At 35.7% G+C, this 20,242-nt stretch overlaps 1 long non-coding RNA gene across 1 annotated transcript; it reads right to left on the bottom strand.

Moving 5' to 3' along the window:
- Positions 1 to 16,018: 16,018 nt before the first annotated feature.
- On the bottom strand, positions 16,019 to 16,687 carry LOC140015712 (uncharacterized). The gene is made up of 3 exons (XR_011822330.1): positions 16,552 to 16,687; positions 16,309 to 16,435; positions 16,019 to 16,160 (listed from the first exon to the last, which is right to left on the bottom strand). It is a non-coding gene; the product is annotated as an uncharacterized lncRNA (long non-coding RNA).
- Between the last annotated feature and the right edge of the window lie 3,555 nt (positions 16,688 to 20,242).

The raw sequence follows: 20,242 nt of genomic DNA, 5'->3' as shown, positions 1-20,242 counted from the left end.
AGTTAATGTCTCACCGTTAGTCTTTTCGTTAAAATTAACGGTCAATAGTAAAAAGTCAAAGTCAAATTAATAATTATTGGATTTTGAGAAAATAAAAAGGAACTAAAATATGATATTTATTAAGAAAAATAGTAATATAATAAAAAAATGAAATAAAGAGTGACACGAAAAATAGGACAAAAGAAGATCTATTTCAGTATTCACCCACTTAGATGAATTCAATCTAGACATTACTCTATGTTAAATTGTTGAAGTCAGATCAAGATCATGACCGGATTTTCTTCATTTTTTATTCTAGAGTGTTTAAAAATGCAGAGCTATAGTCTTTACTATACTAAAAGCGCGAGTTTGGTTTGCTACAGTGAAAATGGGCCGGTTATACTGTGATTTGTGTGAGTTTGAGGGGCAGTTTGGTCTTTTGTTGTGGGCGGTGGGTTTGTGCTGATGCTGTCCGCGTGGCTTTGCAGCTGTCTGCATGGCTTTGGAACTTCGATGCTGCGTGGCTTTGCTGCTGTCTGCATGGCTTTGGAACTTCGATGCTGTCCGCGTGGGCACAAGAAGTGCAAGCTTTATTACACAAAAGTTTTTTGAAGACTGATTGCTTCTGTTTTCCTGTGCTTCAACTGCTTTCGATCCCTGTGGGAAAAAAAAAAAAGCATATCCGCTGGTAATGATCTTCCAGTTCCGGGGAGAACTCATAATCTGCTTCCTCTTCACTACTTAAGTCACATCCATTTTCTACTGGAAAATTTTTTTTTAAAAAATCATTCTCAAGGCTTTAAACATAATGAAATTTCTCTACTCAATATAATTAACTGGCAAATTCTTTGCTAACCTCTTGATTACTGCTAACTAACTAACTGCTAATATGGCACTTCGTTACTAAACAACCCAAAACGACTTCAACTAAAACGTAAAACTAAAATGGTATATAGATTTGCGTTAAAATTCATATAGATTTGGCATCCATGTACATGCTTAAATTGAACCAAAATTTGACTGTTTGTAATTTGCTCCTTGCTAGATTATCTCTATTATTATAACAAATACAGTAGGTCACTGGAACAAATGATAATGCCACAGCTTATATTTTGTTTACACGACCAGTTTATGTACAATTACAAAACTACCCAATCTAAGTCCAAATTTCATTTGGAATTGAGAAGGGTAATTTTGTATAAAAAATGGCTGTGAAATTGAAAAATGGACTATGGCATTAACAGCGCCCCTTAACTGGGTCTGTATCTGTTAATTTGTTGACTTATAAAGGTTAGAGAAGTATTGCATATGCAATTCCAAAACAAAAGCTTTCATTGACATCTTTGTAATTGTTGATTAGTGGTTTATATATTGCACCAAATATTTGTAAACCATTGACCTTTGAAAAACACGTCCAATTGTTGATCAATGGCTTGGTTGTAGATGCAGGGATACTATTGCTTTGCATTTGCGAAATAATACATTGCAGTGAATCTGAGTATGATATATTTCTCCAGGTTGTTCCTAGCTATTGTTTAGTACTTCCTAAGTAATTCTCCTACTAATGCATTCCCACAAATGTATCAGAAATTGGCAACAAGTCCAATCAAATACTTGTTTTTTGAGTTGTTTTTGAAATACACATTTACTGTAGCATTTGGATTGTGAAAAACAGTTTTTCAAAAACAGGCCCAAAAACAAGAATCCAAACGGACCTAATTTGTTCTACTTCAAAGAATGCTTCACAAAAGAAAAGAAGGAAAAGTTCATCGTCATTGATTAATGGTCTCTGCACAAAAAAAGAGATGCAAAGAAGAAAAATGATGACGATGATCTACGTACTACCCCCAAAAATTGTTGTAGTGAGTGCAAAAAGTTTGGGAAGACGCGTTTTATTGGAAAGATTACTACAAGAAACTACACCTGTCAATATGATATTTTTTACTACAATTACTAGAAGCATATTTGTTTTACTACATCATGAATAATTCTTAATTTCTTGACATTTTTTATTGCATAGAAATGTGATGATTGTTCTTTTCAATTATTGATATCACCATTGTGTTTATTCACAATAAGTTTCAAGAAGGGTTTTACTTGTTTAAACTTATTTCATTCTTGACTAGATACAAATAGTGTGTGCATAATTTTAAAAGTGATCAGCGTCACCATATTTATGATATTTGTATGTAATTGTACATTTCAAATGAATGCATCATTTTTATAGTATCAAGAATTCGCAAAGATTTTAAGGTATTGACTGACTATCTAAGAGAACATTACAAATCAAATAAGTAAATGAGTAACAGCAATATTCAATTTACATAAAGTCAAACTCTCCACATTTATTTAACAATTATCATGTATTAATATATAAACATTTTACATTAATCTACTTGCCTTCATTTGATATTGATTAACATAGACCCAGGGCATCCTCACGCATCGCGTGAGGCTGAAAAAACTAGTTTAAAGAAATATGAGATCTTATCCTGAGTGAATGCTTACGGAAATCATACAGTTGGAAATGGATTTTAAAATCATATTTGCGTTCAATTTTTATATCACCATGCGTCCTCGTTCTTGATTAACTATGCCAGACAAAACTCGACCTTTATTGCAGTGAATCTTTTCCTCAGGCAATCAAGAAAATAAAGTTTGGGGCTTAATGTTCTTTCTTCCACAACATAAATGAAACTTCCTATGAAGGTTGCTATTGAAATAGGTACTCCCCCATTTAAGTAAAACTAACAAACCTGTGCTTTGAAATTCACTATCCATATTAGTCCTGAATCCATATTACTGATAATTATGATTAGCTTATCAACATTAATATATGTTTGACGTTTCTGTCTAAATGGATTATAGAAGAAATCTCAGTTAATTAAGAGCCTGTCAATTGTAAAGTTGCATAAGATTCAACAAAATCAAGCTAAAAAAAATTCTTTTTTCACAAAGTCGCTTTTCAAATAGAAAAGTTTTTTCTCCCCTTTTTTTTTTTTTTGTTATGCGAAATCTCTATCTTTTTTTTTTCTTTTATGAATTGGTACTTCATCTTGCGGGATCAATTTAACTAAATTGATATGCCTCACTAATTGCGTAAACTTTAATAAACGTTTTATGTATGTCTAAATAAATTTTAGAAGAAACCTTAGTTAATTAATTGCCTATTACTTGTTAAGTTGTATTCGATTCAACAAAATCAAGATTTGTGAGGTGTGTAAAATTTTGAGCTACCGGCACTTTACCATTACTTTAATACGAGCAATGGCAGTACGCTTTCAAATTTGCTTCAACTTTAGAAAGTTTCTTTTACCACAAAGTCGTTTTCAAAAGAACCAAAAATAAAATAAAATGTTAGAAGCCAATACCAAATTAAAAGTACCTCGAAGTATCTTTTTAGTTAAAGAAAAAAAAAAGAAGAAGAATCATATTGACCATATCTCTAGTTAGTTTGGAACTATATATGCTGGCTTTGATCCTAACAGTACTGGATTAAATTAATTAGTATCCATGCGTTGCTTCTGCAATTGCATTAAGTTATCCTAAGGAGTACGTTGCCTTTAATTAATGTGAATAATTTTTATTTTTTTTTTTAGGGGTGTCCCGCAGGGAGTGGACCCCGCAGACTTTCCCCACCCTCCACAACTTGCTGGCAACAGGTTCGAACCAGGGACCTAAGACTCCATCTTCAGCAACCTCAACCGCCAGACCAAACCCCGAAGGGCTAATGCGAATAACTTGTTCCGGCAAGAAATGGAATTGACATTAATTAATCATGGTCAAATTAAATTCCTTGCATATATAAATAGGAATAAAATAAAGATTAAATGCACTAAACCCCATTAACTTTATTTCTAGTTGTGCTTTATACCCTTAAACTTCTTTTATAACCACTTTATATACCCTCTGTTTTGACACAAAAGTGTCTTGTATAAATTATTTTTCTATTTCTTTTTTCTCCTTCTTTTTCTTTCTTTTTCAGCTTGTTCCTTGTTGTTTCTGTAGGAAATAGTTAGTGATAAATCACACATTGAAAGTGTGTGAAAAATGGAAGAGATTTATAATCAAGTTTACATCTATTCAAATAAATTTGGATGGAGGGAAACTTTAAAATTGCACATACATTTGTCCGTTAAGTATCCATTCATTTTAAAAAGGTACCTATTTAGGATGTTCAGATAGCAGAAAACTCACTTTTTTTTTCTAGTTTTACTATTCTTCTACTTCTTTCAAAACAATATTTTCTAAACTGTTCTTGGGAGAATTTCTGCATCCTACTATGTGAAAATTCTGGTTGATTTTGTTATTCCTGAAGGGAATTGTCGCAAACCCGATAGTAGAATAATAGGGGCAAATTTTCTTAAGAAAAGTGAATCTTCACGTCAGAGCCATTCATTTACCGTAGTTGTAGCTATTACTATTTCCTAAGAATTTCTTTCTATCTTTTCTCCCTCCTTTTATGTGACTAGATACGCCCTTCTATTGGATACAAAAAACATCCAACTTCCGCCTATATAAACCCCACCATGGAAACTGGATGTTCCCGCTTCACTCTATCTTCTTCTGTTGTACCTTGATTGCTTCGGCACTTGAGAACTATGAAGTCATCAATCAATTGCGCTTGTTCTGGCTCTTTTTCTTGTGCACAAAATTTGTTCTTCTTCTTGCTGTTATCATTTTGTATATACTGTTATCGTATATCCCATATGTGTGCATCTATAACTGTTATTATTCCTACGTTCCTTACTGCGTGGGAGGAAGAAGTATAAGTGAGAAATTCTGCGTTTCCTTTCACTGAAAAGAAAAATGTAGCTTGTTGTGTAGTTGAAACTTGGAAGTCGATATACTTGATAGCTAAACATCCCCACCAGTACAAAGACGACGATCGAAACGAAGTTTCACCGAGCAACAACTATGGCATCGAGATTAACTCGTACAGACTCGGACGGTTTGACTCAAAATCAGTGAAACTCGCTCGAGTCTTGCTAAGTCAACTCGGTAGTCAGAAAATTTGCAACTTTGTTACGGCTTAAGACTGCAACAATCGGTAGGAAACCAAAAAAATCAACAGCGAAACGACAACAGAAAGCAAATTCCACGGCTAGAAACTTACCAAATTCAGACAAGGTGATAGGTGTTTTCACCATAATCATCTCATTTCACTCATTATGGAAATCTTTTATGAAACCAAATTGAAGTCCTTGTTCTTTGAGAGGAATGAAAAGCTTTAATCAGTAACATCGATAGAGGTTTCGGAAAGGTCTTTCTCGATTCAATTACTGATGGAAGTGAAATGAGAAATAGAATGGTGGCTTCATCTTATAAATAAATCTTAAGTTAGGCTAAATGCTTTTAAAAAAATTTTGCTTTCATTTTGATTGCTAAAATTTCTAGGTATAATTTATACTCTTTCCTGGATTAAATAAATTAGTTTTTCAATCTTAATGCACTGTTGATAGTTGTTCTCTAAATTGGGTAGTTATTATTATTATTACAAATTTACTTGACTGTTTTGAAACTATATTTATTGTGCTATAATAAAGGTCATCGTCAAAATATTATATTGATTGTGTCACTTAAAATGGGAAAGCAAAATGTAGTCTTTTTATGTTAATTCATAGAATCAACGATTGGCTATACCAACGAAGACATAAAGCAATTTATTTTTCTTATCATCGTGCTTGTTATGGTATTTTTACCTTTTAATAATTTTCTTAGATTTAAAAAAATATTCTTAGTCAAAATGTGTGTATCACCCAATTCACGATGACTATATGACGATCGATGTGGAACAATTGAGTTCGCAGTAGTGACAGTAAACCATGATCAGGGGCCTCACAATTAAAATCTATACTATTCAAATCTATATATATACTAGTTTTTGGCCCCCGCGCCAAGCGCGGGTAGCCCGTGACGAAGCCAGGGAGTTAGACGTTTAGGGCTTATAATTTTTATGCGGAAATGGCCATCTGCAGAATTGCAAATTGCATACTTGTAGATATATATGGACTTTTTATTCAATTAAATGTGATGACAGTCGGTTCAAAGGTAGATCCTTTCTACAAAAGCGTTTCATAGTGATTGTCTATTGGCATTTTGTTTTAGCTAGAAGTACGATGGTGTAAGCTGATCTTAGATTTGTCGGCCTTTAACAAATATGCCCTAGCTTGTGAGACATGAATCAGACTACAAAATGCCATAAACTTAATTTTCAAATGATTGCTGTAATATGAAAGGGTATTACTACAATTAAAAGTCAAACAATATATATTAGAAAAGCTACAAGTGAACACAAATACTGAAGTGTTATCAGAGTTGAATCTCAAAGCCTGTATCATAATCACTTATCACTTGCCGCAGGCATCCTCTTCTTCCACCTTATTTATCCACAAAAACAAAAAAAAAATAAAATCAAATCAGATAAGCTGGGTAAAGGAATTAAAAAAAAAAAATCCCTTGACAGGCGATAAAAGTAAGAATTCTTGTAAATGTTTTTCTAAAAAATAACTTGGATGAATATTTGGTGCAATATTAGTGCGACATTTAAGGATAACATTCCCTAAAGCAATAAATAAAAATTAAGGAGATTTGGTGTTTCCATAATGAAAAAAAAAAAGAGAAAAAATTATTTTTCTTGACATATTTTTAAAGCTTTGCAATTGTAACATTAGAAGAATTCAATGTAGATAGCCAAAAGAAGAAAGAATGCGTTAGATTTATTAGAAAGCAAAGGAAAGTCGATCCAAAAGAAAAGGACACATTTTTGGGATTATAGTAAATCTTGCACTTGCTTATACAATATGCAAGCGTCTAATTGCCGAGCATATAAACCACAGAAAAAGAATTCTAAACATAGGATAAGAACTCAAGTCAATTTGTTTTCAAAGTTTCATTTGCAGTTTGTCTTAGAAGTGTTTGGATGTGTTAATACTAATATAACTATGTTTTCAACCATGTTAATACTGTTTGTGCAAAGTACTTAAATAATTAAGAGAAATGTTAGCGCAACCCCTCCTTTATGTTATTATACTTCATGAAATGCAGAAAGGTTTATGCTGGATTTGACAAAGTTGTGTTTTGAAAATGTAGATAACTTAGCAATACATATTTTAAGAGAGTCTGAGATTTACAACAACGGTTGAATAAGTTGAGATTTATAAGTCGTTTTAAGCTTAACAACTTAACAATGATATTCATCACATATATAATTTTCCTAAATTTGACCCGTTTTTGACATTTTCTAAAAACTTTATTTTCTTGCTAGTTGAATTTCTCTATACTTCATGTGTAATTCAATTAAAGATGCCATACAAATGAAAAAAAAAATAACCAGTTTGACAAAAAACAGAACTTTGCAGATAGTAATGAGACCAAGACTTATTTTGAATCCCTTAAAAAAGAAGTAATAAAGCAACAAATTGAGGATACCTTAATAAAATGTTGAAATTGAAAAGGCTCGAGATATCTAGATGCTCCAGCTATCATTATAACCTGAATATTGTATAGAATTTAAGCATTGGAGTGAGCAAATCAGAAATGTCAAGTAAACCACGGCAAAAAAAAAAAAAAAAAAAAAAAAAAAAAAAAATTGGATATAGAATTATAATATCACAACACAAGTAACTTCAGAAGAAGCATCCTTCAGCATACTAAGAATCAATAAAACTCTAATCTGCCTACAAAACCTCAAAATCCATGAAAATAGAAACCTAGACAAATGAATACATCGCAACAGTTGACATTTAACAATTGAAGAATGAATCAAAGAAAAAGAAACAGAGGCAATAGTTCATGGAACCTCTACTCTTTCTTTTGCTTTTGTTTTTTTTTTCCCCAGGTAAATGTGAAACTTCTCAAGTGATATTCATAGCGGTGGTTGTTTATGGAGGGGTTTCAAATGGTGGGCCGCTCCTTTAATGGGAGGGAAAGGGAAAGAATTGGGGATAGATCATTAGAGCGGTGAAAGGGTAAAAGCATATGAAATGTTGCACAAACAATCATTTAAATGCCTACAGATTAAAAATTCATCAAACGAAAAATTAGGCTGTCATCATCCCCAATACATCGTAATAATGTCTGTATACCATTAGCACATAATTTTCTTTTGTACAATGTACAACACGTACATGCAGCCAACAATAAGTACTAATGAAAAAACCTACCTAATCCACTCAATTCACAGGAAAACACAAACCAACCATAAAGGATAGCCTCAGTCTTTTGAAAATAACATATCATAATTTGAGCGCAGAAAACACACCACCAATCCACACAATGTTTGTGAAAAACCCAAATAACCAAGGGCTATCGACAAAATTATCATTGAAATTGAGGTCATGATTTCATAATTGACTCGAGAACACAATATACAAACCTATAACGTTCACTGTAAAATATAATAGTGATCTAAGGTCATGGAACATTTGCCTTTCTCAACCTCCAAAAGCTCAGACTTTTCATCTAACCACCTAGGCCCATAAGACAAAGTCAATTTTTGGAAACATGTTAAAAAAAGCCATCGTAAGTAACTTGTTCATTAAGAGTAGGTGTGTCAGGAATAGAAGAGATGGGGAAAATCAAAATATAAAAACACAAAAAAAAGTGGATAATTAAACAGCGGAGACAGATCAAAAACGGCTTCCCTCAAAAATTAACCACTCTAAATGAACCCTATGCAATCGGATCCTCTGACGCTACTAAGTAACCAGACAAAGCAATATTGGGTTTTCTCTCGGCCATAAGGACCAGAAACCTGCACCAGTGTACGTAAGCGTTCATGGCAGCCCTTCAGCCGTCGGCTGAGGGGCAAAAACTTTCTCCTACAACAAAAAAATCCTTTTCCCAGCTCTTTTCACAGCCGGTTACATCTCCAATCCAGATTCGACAGGCTTCAATTTACAAGGGTGAAGCTGCGGTTGTTTTTTCCAAAGTAGATGCGGACAGACTTGCAGTGCCATTTAGATGGACATTGGTTGGCAAATTTTCTCACGGACGACCTTCCTTGGAAGATACTCGAAAGTTTTTTGCTTCTTTAAACCTCAAAGACCAAGTTTCCATTGGTTTATTGGATTATAGGCATGTTCTTATTAAGTGCTCCGCTGAAGTAGATTTCAACCGAATTTGGACTAGAGGAAGTTGGCAATTGGGTAACTATCCAATGCGTGTGTTTCGATGGACCAGGGAATTTCATGTGCAAAGAGAGTCATCTCTAGTACCGGTTTGGGTAACTCTTCCGTCTCTGCCTATTCATTATTTTGATAAACACTCTTTGTTTTCCATTCTATCTCCAGTAGGAAGACCTTTGTTCCTAGATTCGGCAACTGCTGCTGGGACTCGTCCTAGTATGGCCAGGGAGTGTGTGGAGATAGATGTAGCGAAGCTTGTAGTGCCAAGAATTTGGATTGCTGTCGAAGGGGAATCTGGTTTCTAGCAACGTAGTGTGCCAGAAAACATCCCTCCATATTGTTCCATTTGCTCGCGTTTAGGACATTCTCATGTGGAGTGCAAAAAGAATTTGGATAAGGTTGGGTCTTGGCAACAGCCCATGAAGATGCAGCAGGACTCACAGTTAGCTGGAAATCAGGTTATTATTCTTCAACCTGTTAATAACTCAGCTGGTAATGCGAATGAAACAACAGATACTGTGGTTTCTTCTCATGAAAAGCGTATTACTGCTACGCTGGATGGAAGGAAAAATTTCCCAGGTACAACGGACAAGGCTTCTGGATCTGTTTTGCAAGATGATGAAGGGGACGTTCAGCAAGACTTCGGTGTTCACACTACTGTAGTTGAAGAAGAAACCCAGCCTGAATCTTCTAATGTAAATGGATACATGGAGAATGCGGCAATGCATGGGGGACAAGCGGAAATGGGAAACCAGCTGGAGGAGCACCTTGGTCTTCAAAGTGAAGGGACCCAGCATCTTAAGCAGAAATCTTTGACTAGTGAACAAGAGCAGCTGGCCGAAATTAATGCTTTAAGCATTGAACAACAGAATCTGTCCGACAACAATGATATCGATGGAAATGAACTGCTGGCCGTCAAAAAAGATTTGCAGCACCTCTATGTTGAATTACATGGGGTAGAAGATGTATCTTCCACACAACATGGGGAAAATTTGCCTAGCTCGACTAATATTGCAGGAAATTTGTCTCCACGAATAGGGGTCCCACAAGAAAAAATGCAGGAATCGTCAATGCACGCTCTAAATATGGATCAATCCGAGGAGCTTCATTGTGATTTTCAACAAATGCGGAAGAAGGGTGTGCGGGCTCCTTTCCCATCTGACAGACAATTACGGTCAAATATATCATCCAAAAACTCATTCCAGGTTCTTTCTCATGATTAATGGATTATTTTGGAATATTAGAGGGATAGCTAAACTTCCTAATCTAAGAAGATTGATTAAATTAATACGGATACATCACCCTCAATTTGTTGTCATTTGTGAGCCAAAACTAGACGTATCTAAAATTGAGTCCATTCGCTTACGTCTACTCTTTGATTATGTGTTTGTTAATTGCTCAAGTGATATTTGGATATTCTACAGTAGTCCTTTTGTTTGCTCTATCGTTGGTAGTTCGGATCAACATATTTCTCTAGATATTCAAAGTCCATTGCTTCCTAGTAAATTTGTCATGTCCTTTGTTCATGCAAAGTGTTCAGTGGAGGAGCGCAAAGATTTATGGTGTTCATTATTACATGATAAGCCTAGTTTACTACCTTGGTGCATTGGGGGTGATTTTAACGTAATTTTGGCACCTCATGAAAAACGGTGAGGCCGTCCATTTGCTATAGCTGAGGGGGCGGATTTCATGTCTTTCATGGAGGAGGCTGAGGTCTTCGATTTAGGCTTCTCAGGAGCTAGTTTTACATGGTCTAATAATCAGCGGGGTAGAGCTCGAATTTCAAAAAGGTTGGACAGATTTTTAATCAATGGATCTTTCTTGGATCTCTCTAACAAAATCTCTGTGCTTCACTTGGCAAGACATCCCTCGGATCATGCACCATTGAAGATTACGTTTGCGACCCGATCGGATATTAAACCTCGGCCATTCCGCTTCTTAAATGTCTGGACTACAAAACCACAATTCCTGGAGGTGATTCGCCAGGCTTGGAATCAAGATGTAGAGCGATCTCCATTGCGCGTTTTATGCTCCAAATTATTGGCCACGAGAAGGGCTATTCAAACATGGAACAAGCAACACTTTGGGAATGTTATTGATGCTGTTCGTTATGCGGAAATGGCGGTCCATAGAGCAGAGGAGGTTGCGGATCAAGACTATTCAGAAGAGTGTCAGATTGAACTCAATAAGGCACAGGCAGAGTTTCGGCATGCAATGTCAATTGAAGAGCAATTTTGGAGGCAAAAGGCAAGGGTTAAATGGCTTCGTCATGGAGATAGAAATTCAAGGTACTTTCATGCGGTAGTAAGGCAGAGACGTGTTCAAGGAATGATACACCGTATAAAAAAATCCAACGGCGTTTGGGTAGACACGGATGATGATATATCAACTGAGGCAACAGAATATTTCAATAATCTCTTCACAGGTTCTTTGGAGTCATCTTCTGATATGCTACACCTAATTCCGCCGATGATTTCGGGAGAGGATAATAAGAGGCTGGAAGCAGTGCCTACGATCAAGGAAGTGTACGAAGTCGTCAAGTTAATGGATGGAGAAAGTGCTGCTGGTCCAGATGGTTTCACAGGAAAATTTTTTACATTTGCTTGGGAGGTGATCGGCCAAGATGTCTACAATGCGGTACTCAGTTTTTTCTGTGGGGCGGATTTGCCCCGTTTCATCACCTCTACTTCAATCGTTCTAATTCCAAAGAAGCCAAATCCTCAGGAATTTTCTCATTTTAGGCCCATCAGTCTATGTAATTTTTTCAATAAATTATTATCCCGGATTTTGGCGGACAGGGTGGCTATTTTATTGCCAAAAATTATTTCCCCCCAGCAGACAGGTTTTGTGAAGGGCCGCAATATAACTGAAAATTTTCTCCTAGCTCAAGAGGTTGTATCGAGTATGGGAAAAAAGAATAGATGTGGGAATGTTTTAATGAAACTCGACATGTCCAAGGCGTATGACCGGGTGTCATGGGGTCATATTATTAATGTTCTGAGGAAGTTTGGATTCGGGGAAATTTTTATTGACCTAGTATGGCGATTGCTTTCTAATGTCTGGTTCTCAATCATTATAAATGGCTCCTCCTACGGTTTCTTTAAATCTTCGAGAGGGCTTCGTCAAGGTGACCCATTATCACCTGCATTATTCATTATCGGGGCCGAGGTGTTGTCTAGAGGATTAAACAATCTCATCATGCAGTCGGGCTTCGTGGGATTCAAAGTTCCTTATGGGTGTCCTTCTATAACTCATTTGGCGTTCGCGGATGATGTTCTCATATTTGCAAATGGCTCTTCCTTTTCTCTGAAGGCTATTATGCAGGTGTTAGAGGCATATCAAAGGTGTTCGGGGCAGCTGATAAATGTGCAAAAAAGCTGCTACTTGGTACATCCATCGATGCCACTGGCGAGAAGAAGGCAAATTGAACGTATCACCAGGTTTACCTGGCACTCATTTCCGATACGTTATTTAGGGTTCCCGCTATACTTTGGAAGATGTAAATCATCATACTTTGGAGAAGTTTGTCAGTCTATTCTAGGGAGGATTTTGTCGTGGAAATCAAGATTACTTTCCTTTGGAGGCAAAATAGTTCTAATCAAACATGTGTTGGCATCAATGCCATTGCATTTGATGTCGGCTGCAGTGCTCCCGGGTAAGTTGTTCAAAACTATAGAAAAGACCTGCTCAGCCTTCCTGTGGGGGTCCTCACCCGCGGACTCGAAGTACCATTGGATACGATGGTCTCATTTGTGTTATCCAGTTGATGAGGGAGGAGTTGGATTTCGGAGACTATGGGACGTATACAAAGCTTTTTCATGCAAGCTTTGGTGGAATTTCCGAACAGGATCATCGTTGTGGACAATGTTCTTGAAAGCAAAATATTGCAAAACCCTCCATCCTTGTCAGGTAGAACTCAAATCAACGGACTCGGCAATCTGGCGGAGGATGGTCAACGTCAGTCGACAAGTCGAGCTCTCAATGTTATGGGACGGGTCGTGTCACTTTTGGTACGACAACTGGTTGGGAAGTGGTGCGTTGTTCCTACAAGCACAAGTTATCCCAAATTTGACTTTCCGCAATTTCGTCATCAATGGTCACTGGGATTTGAATTCCTTAGGTCTTACAATACCAAAGGAGAAAATGTCCTCCATTGTGAAACACATACCACCGGAAGAAGGGAGTGAAGTTGAAGTCATTTGGATGCCCACCACATCTGGTAGATTCTCTCTACAATCGGCTTTCGAAGACATCAGGCAGGCCCGCAACAAGTCGATGGTTTTTGCTTCGATTTGGCATCCTCGGATTCTTTGGAAAGTCTCATTCTTCATGTTGCGACTATTTCTAGGAAGACTACCGCTACCAGATAGGTTATGTAAACTTGGTTTTCATTTACCGTCAAAGTGCTTGTGTTGTTCTTCGGCATCTGCAAAGTCTATCGAGCATTTATTTGCCAATGGACAAATAGCATCGGAAGTTTGGAACTATTTTCGAGGTTTATGTGGATTTAGCTGTTCAGGGTCTTCTCTGCGGTCCTGCATAGTAGGGTGGTGGTTGCGGTTACATGATACTGAGACACGACAGCTTATTGACCGCATTCTACCTATTATAGTTTGCTGGCAGATTTGGAAGGCAAGGAATAAAGCAATGTTTGAGGGTGTCCAGATGCGATCGTCTGTTATTTGTCATCTCATTTTCTCGGAAATTCAGTCTATCGTGGGGATCCACTTCAAACAAGTTTTTCGATTCCAATCTTTTTGTCATTTGTATGATCGATCGGATGTGTCTGTCGGTACGGTTGCATACAAATTTGTTCGATGGGAGACAAAGGAGATAGGACGGCTCATACTTAATACGGATGGATGTTTTAAGGGTAATCCAGGAGTGGGTGGAGGTGGAGGAGTTCTTCGGAATCCAACTGGTTCACCACTGATTGCCTTTTCGGCTTATTTTGGAGAAACTACATCTCTCCGTGCAGAAGCTTGGGCTCTCCTTATCGGTCTTCAAACGTGTAAACATAGGGGATTCGAAAATATAAGTGTGCAATCAGATTCGCTGCTCTTAGTTGGGATCATTCAACGAAGCACTCAATGTCCGTGGCAGATTCGAAGGGAGATCAAGCAGATTTGGAAGCTCCTGCAGGAACCTATTCATTTTTCACACTGCTATCGAGAGGCTAACACAGTTGCTGATGCGTTGTCTAATGTGGGCGTTTCTCACCCACATCAAAAGGTCAAGGTATATGACAGCTTTACTATGTTCCCAAGGGAAGCTCGTGGGGCAATTCGCCTTGACAAATTAGGTTTACCGTCAATTCGGAAAATAAGACGTATGTAACACGAATTTATGCTTTGTAATTTTCTCTCATCAATAAAATAAAAAGTTGTTAAAAAAAAAAAAAGAACCCTATGCAATCTTTCAACATTGAATAACCAGTTGGTCCTGAAAAGCAAAATCAAAGAGTAAGTTTAATGCAAGGACAACTTAGTGGTACATGAGAACCTAATTTCATAATATTTATTCTAAAACATTCCATACATGGGAAAGATTAAAACAAATAAGCAAACATAGGCCACCTGGCACTAAATTAGAAAGCTATCTGCCAAAAGACGGCAAAGGCAAGAGCTTTAATGCAAGGCAATGTAGATGAAATACATGCAAATCGTCCACCAAACTATTTAAACCTAAAATATGAACAATATGTAATAGAATCTATGACCCGCAAAACATGGAAACCAAAAAAAAAATTTCAGGAGCAAGACCAATTACAGTAAAACTGATGCTAAAGTGGAAGAGAACTGCAGAGAAGACAACATACACGAAAACAAAGAAAAATCACCACCATACCATAATCCTGAATAGGAAATCGATGGTTTGTCAAAACAAAGAATTTTGAAATCAAAGCCAAAACCAACAATTGAGAAAAAATTAAGAGGCTTACGCAAGTAAATCAGTGGTCTATCACTTCCCAGATCAAAATCTGGAAATGATTTGAAAAATTACTGTAAGGCAATAAAGCTTCCAACAGTTGCTTCAACGGCGACTGGTCGTGCTCTTTGGACCACAAACTGGAATCTTGAACTTGAATCATATGCCATTCACCTATTTTTTTACCCCCAGAGATAGCTTTGAAAAATGAATTTGCAAAACGTTGATGAATTCGTAAGATTATCAAGAAATAATTTGCAAATTTCAATAATAGAAAGGCTACAAGTGAACATAAATACTAAAGTCACAACCTATTACCCTCAATCTTAGTAAGTATAGAACTCCTCAATTGTTACATCCCTAAACGATAATGAGCAAAAAAATACAATTTATTGTATCATGAAATTTAATCGAGTAAAATAGTAAGAGGTCAAAGAGGAAATTTTATACAAATAACCATGCAACGAAATTACTAATTTGTAAGGTAGTTTAAAAAACATAGGGAACGAAAAGAAGGCTTACCTCTCTGTCGAGAACATAGATCTCATGAAATTTGTCATGGCCAGACAAAACCTGAAACAGGAGTAAACTATAATCTACATAGAAATACTAACGAGAAAAAAGAAAGCAAAAGACCATCATGTAAAAAAAAATTTCCAAGATTGCACTGGAAGGGAACATGTATCTAAATTTTCAACTACACATCTAAAAATAAATCTAGAAAGCCAATATATACAGAAAGATATTTATTTAAAAAAAAAAAGATGGCGAGGAAAGAATTCAAGGTAAAATTTAGGAACTGATTATTAAAGGGAAAAAACTTTGATGCTTCACCTTTCTGATGAAAGGAAACACCATAGATTGATAATTCTAACGGGAAAAAGCGCGAAAAAAAAATATAGAGGCGAAAGCTAAGAAACAGAAAATCTGGCTCCAACCTTAAGGATCTTGAGACCGGAGGAGACTCTTGATACTCTGATTTCTTCTGCACCACTGATGGTATGAATTATAATGCTCTCACACTTTCAAAGTGAAATCACAGCATCGCATCCTCTCTTTAAAAAAAAAAAATCTTTTCTGCTTGGACCACTGGCTTTCCGTTTTCGTGCTTTTGTTTGCCATTTTCTATATCGAGTTGGTTGGATGTATTATTACGATAAAGAAAATGAAAGGAACAATATAAGAGCCACAAACATGGCCAAAATAACAGGAAAGAAAAAACTAAAAAAATATATAGAGAACAAAGTACAGAGAGAAAAAATGCAAGTCCAACCTTAACCCTCTTGAGGCCGGAGGAGACCCGTAATACTCTAATTTCTTCTACACCGGGGAAAAAAATTTACACAATCTCACTTTCATCAGGATGCTGAATGTTGGAAGACATTTCCAAATTTTTGGACCTGCAACATCACAAATATATACATATTATTTATATGTTAAAATTCGACTGGTAAACCCTCTAAAAAATCCAAAAGACTAGAGAAGTCTTGATGATGAGAAAGAAAAAGAGTCTTACAAGGAAAAAAAGGTCCAGACCATTGTGTTCTTGTTGTTGCTCCCGGTCAGAATCCAAAAAAAAAAAGCGCCAAGAAAAGAAAAGAGGAAGAAGATGAGACAAATAAGAGAATGATTGATGGGAAGATGAACTGAAGAGTGAGACAACGACGAAGAAATGAGAGAAACAATGGGCATTTCTGACTCCTCGGGCTCAACCCCATGGGGTAATCCCGATAAGGTAAAGGAAAAGAACAATAAAAGGGCACAAACATGGTCAAAATTACAAAAAAGGCTAACCAAACATTAATAAATGGACACACAAGTCTCCAAATTTACGGGCAAAACCTGACCACCAAGGGCATTATAGAGAAAGAAAATGCAAAGTCAATATCAGAAAATTCAGGAGCCACAAATTTCACCTTTATGCCACATTGGAAAGACCAAAATATCTCATGAAGTCATTCGAATTACCATCGAAACCGGCCCATGGATGCACTGTAGCAAATGGGCGTTCCCCCTTTTATATATTTTAGATATACTAGTTTTTTAGCCTCGACGCTATGCGTCAGTAGTTGAAACTCATTATTTTGCTGTTATGTTTGTGTGTTTTTTTTTTCTTTGTTAGATATAATAGTCATGTGTGTGAGTGTGTGTTTTTTCTTAATTGCACAAATAAACACGACTTTGAAATCAGGTTATCTTACATTCTTAATATAGCATTAATCAGTAAGTAATGCCTAAAATTCGACAGAACTAAAAGGCATGATTATTTAACATTCTTAATGTAGCATTAATAAGTAATTAATGCCTACAATTAGGTAGAACTAAAAGACATATGGCTATACATGTCTCCTAATCAAGATTTCATATTGGATCCTATTCTTTTTGTTGCAATTCAGATGATTGTTTGATTGATAGATTAAAAGTGTTCAAGAATTGAGGAAGCACCAATGGTTTCTTTGGACAGAACATCATCTATTGAAAATGATCCTGGACTCTCAATATTAAACAACTTTAAATTGCAAGGGTGAATATACATATTTTCTTATTTTTCTTTCTTTCTTCCCTTTTTTAGGCTGTCTATCTCTTTTTTTTTTTTGGAGATTTTGATAATTTTGGTTTTGATAATTTGTATGGGAGGCAACACTTTATGTGGTAAGTACAATGAGTATGGAAGAAGCTCTTTGAATTTTCACTAAGATAATGGCTTAGATATATACAATATCTAATAATTTCTTGAGCTCAAAATTTTTCATTTCTACTTTCTAGGTTATTTGGATTTATAATTCTTAATTATTTGATGATTCTTTCTCTTACTTGGTTGATGATTTTTTTTTTGGTAATCTGTATCATAAACTGCAAAATTATAGGTTATTTTGTGTTCTTAAATCATGTGCTAAAATAGGTGAGTTTCTCTTTTTCTTTTCTTTTTTAATAAAAGTGGTATTCAAAATCAAGAGATAGTTGGAAACTTTAAATAGTGAATTCCAAATCAACTTGTGTTTAAGGATGGTTAGAATAAAATGCTAAAAAATAACTGGTGGAACTATTCTATCAAATGGGGTGATAAACTCGTGCTTAGGGTTAGAAAATATGTATTTATTGAATCATTTTTTCATACTCGAAAGAAAAAGGTTGGGCCTACTGTAAAAGTTCAAAAACTATAATCCATTGCTTAAATTGCATTTTTTTATGACGAAAGTTTATCCTTTGCAAAAAAAAAAAAATGTTTACATGGGGATCCTTATATATATATATATATATATATATTGCAAAATAGGTGGACCCTCTAACCATTTTAACTGAAGAAACAACCGGGCAACGGCTTGCAGAAAGTGCAAGGTTACATCTCCCACTCACCACTAATCTTAATTTGTGAAGCGGTCTTAATTTCCATGCAATAAACTTCGCAAACACAGTTAATTTAATTTTTTTTGTTGGTAAGAGGAGTTAATTTTAATTTGATGGTCCTAATTTTAATGTAATATATTTCGTACAATTGGACAGTTAACCACAAGCCAGTCTGATATCTATAAATTTTGCTCGCAAAAGGAAACGCACACCTGAAGAAGGAAATTAAACGCACACCAACCATTCCAAAAAATTTGTTACCCCACTAATAATACCAAATGCCCTCAAAGTTGGTGAAAATTACTGGATAACCCACTCCGGCACAAGTGAATTTCCAGCAAAACCATTGCCATCCAGTACCAAAAGACCAAAACGCCCCTCAAAGTCACAAGAATCACGGACATAAATTAGAAGAGAGCCGAGAGCCACCTGGACATAAGTGACAATGTACAACAAAACCACAGCCACCCATCATCAAAGGACCAAAAGGCCCCTCAAAGCCAGACAAATAACGGCATAACCGGCTTATCCTGCACTGTTCATAAGGAGTTGGACGCTTTATATATGTAAGATTTCCTTTTCTTTCATTATAAAAATTATTGCTACTATAGTTCCGAGAGACCGGAGTTCTGAGAGTGAAGTTCATTAGGCTATTTACGGTCAATATAGGCCATTTTAAAGATGTTGGACCCACCAAGGCCAAAGTCATGGCAACCTTAGGAAAATGAAGTAAATTCTAAACCTATCAACGATAATCAAAATTAAATATTTTGTTAAAGAAAATTGTCTTCTTTTGTTGATTTTAAAATATAATTCAAGTTTAAGGATGAGATAAACTTGACTATTGGGTGACTCTTGAAAATGTATTTTGTAGCAAAGTCTATTCAAATGGGTTACCAAACACTTATTGTTTAGTTATTTTTTCAAATGAATTTCCATCTCCAAAGAATTCATTAAAAATGGGGGTAAAGTGAGACAAAAAAATGGTTAGGGGGTAAAGTGAGAAATGAGGTATACTTTAAGGGGATTAATTATGATTAACCATTAATTAAATGATTGTGAGATGCATCCTCATAAGTCTTGGAGTCTCACTTCAACTTGAAAAAAAAAAATCCAAGTTCTTGAATTGTGCCGAAATTATTACGTAGTCCTATGTTCTTTTTCCCAGCTAGGTCAGTGATAACAACACTAAATGGTAATAGGTAATTGTAAATCTCTCCTTTGGCTGTTAAGTCTTTCCATTTTCCTCTTCCTTCTTATAAGGTTTAGTGTGACTCTTTTAAGAGAATAGAAAAGTGTTCTCTTGGATAAATGATCACTTCATGGTTCGGAGTACTAACAAGTCAAACAAGTATATTTACAATAACAAGTCAAGTCAATGATAAAATTAATTTGTCCCAAAAAAAACTGATTTAATTAATTACAAACAAAATATAAAGAGTACAAACAATTAGGTAAGTATTTATAGACAATTCTTACTTCTTAACTTGGCTTATGAATCTTCACAGGTTCTTGTTGTCAGATTCAGTTCCTCTCTTCAGTGGATCCCCTCTTCATTTCTCACAATGCCCATCATAATTAGATACATGACATGTGTTTTATTTATTAGGAAGGAACACGGTCATCATTAAATTTGACTAATCCTAATCTTTACCGATAAATGAAATAGGGGTGTAATGTATTTATGTTATGCATTGAAAACAACGGAAAAGGGATCCACTGGAAAGAGCCAAATCCCTGGTTGTGGACCAGACCAATTCTTCTTGACTAAATCTTCACAGGTCCTATTGTTCATTAACTACACCACATTAAATACGATCCCCTGACTCATTCACTGGAATATTTCTAAACCCTGAAAT

Source organism: Coffea arabica, chromosome 10c (assembly GCF_036785885.1).
Source record: "Coffea arabica cultivar ET-39 chromosome 10c, Coffea Arabica ET-39 HiFi, whole genome shotgun sequence".
NCBI classification, from domain to species: domain Eukaryota; kingdom Viridiplantae; phylum Streptophyta; class Magnoliopsida; order Gentianales; family Rubiaceae; genus Coffea; species Coffea arabica.
Note: the sequence above shows the minus strand (reverse complement) of the source record. Positions and strands in the feature narration are given on the sequence as shown.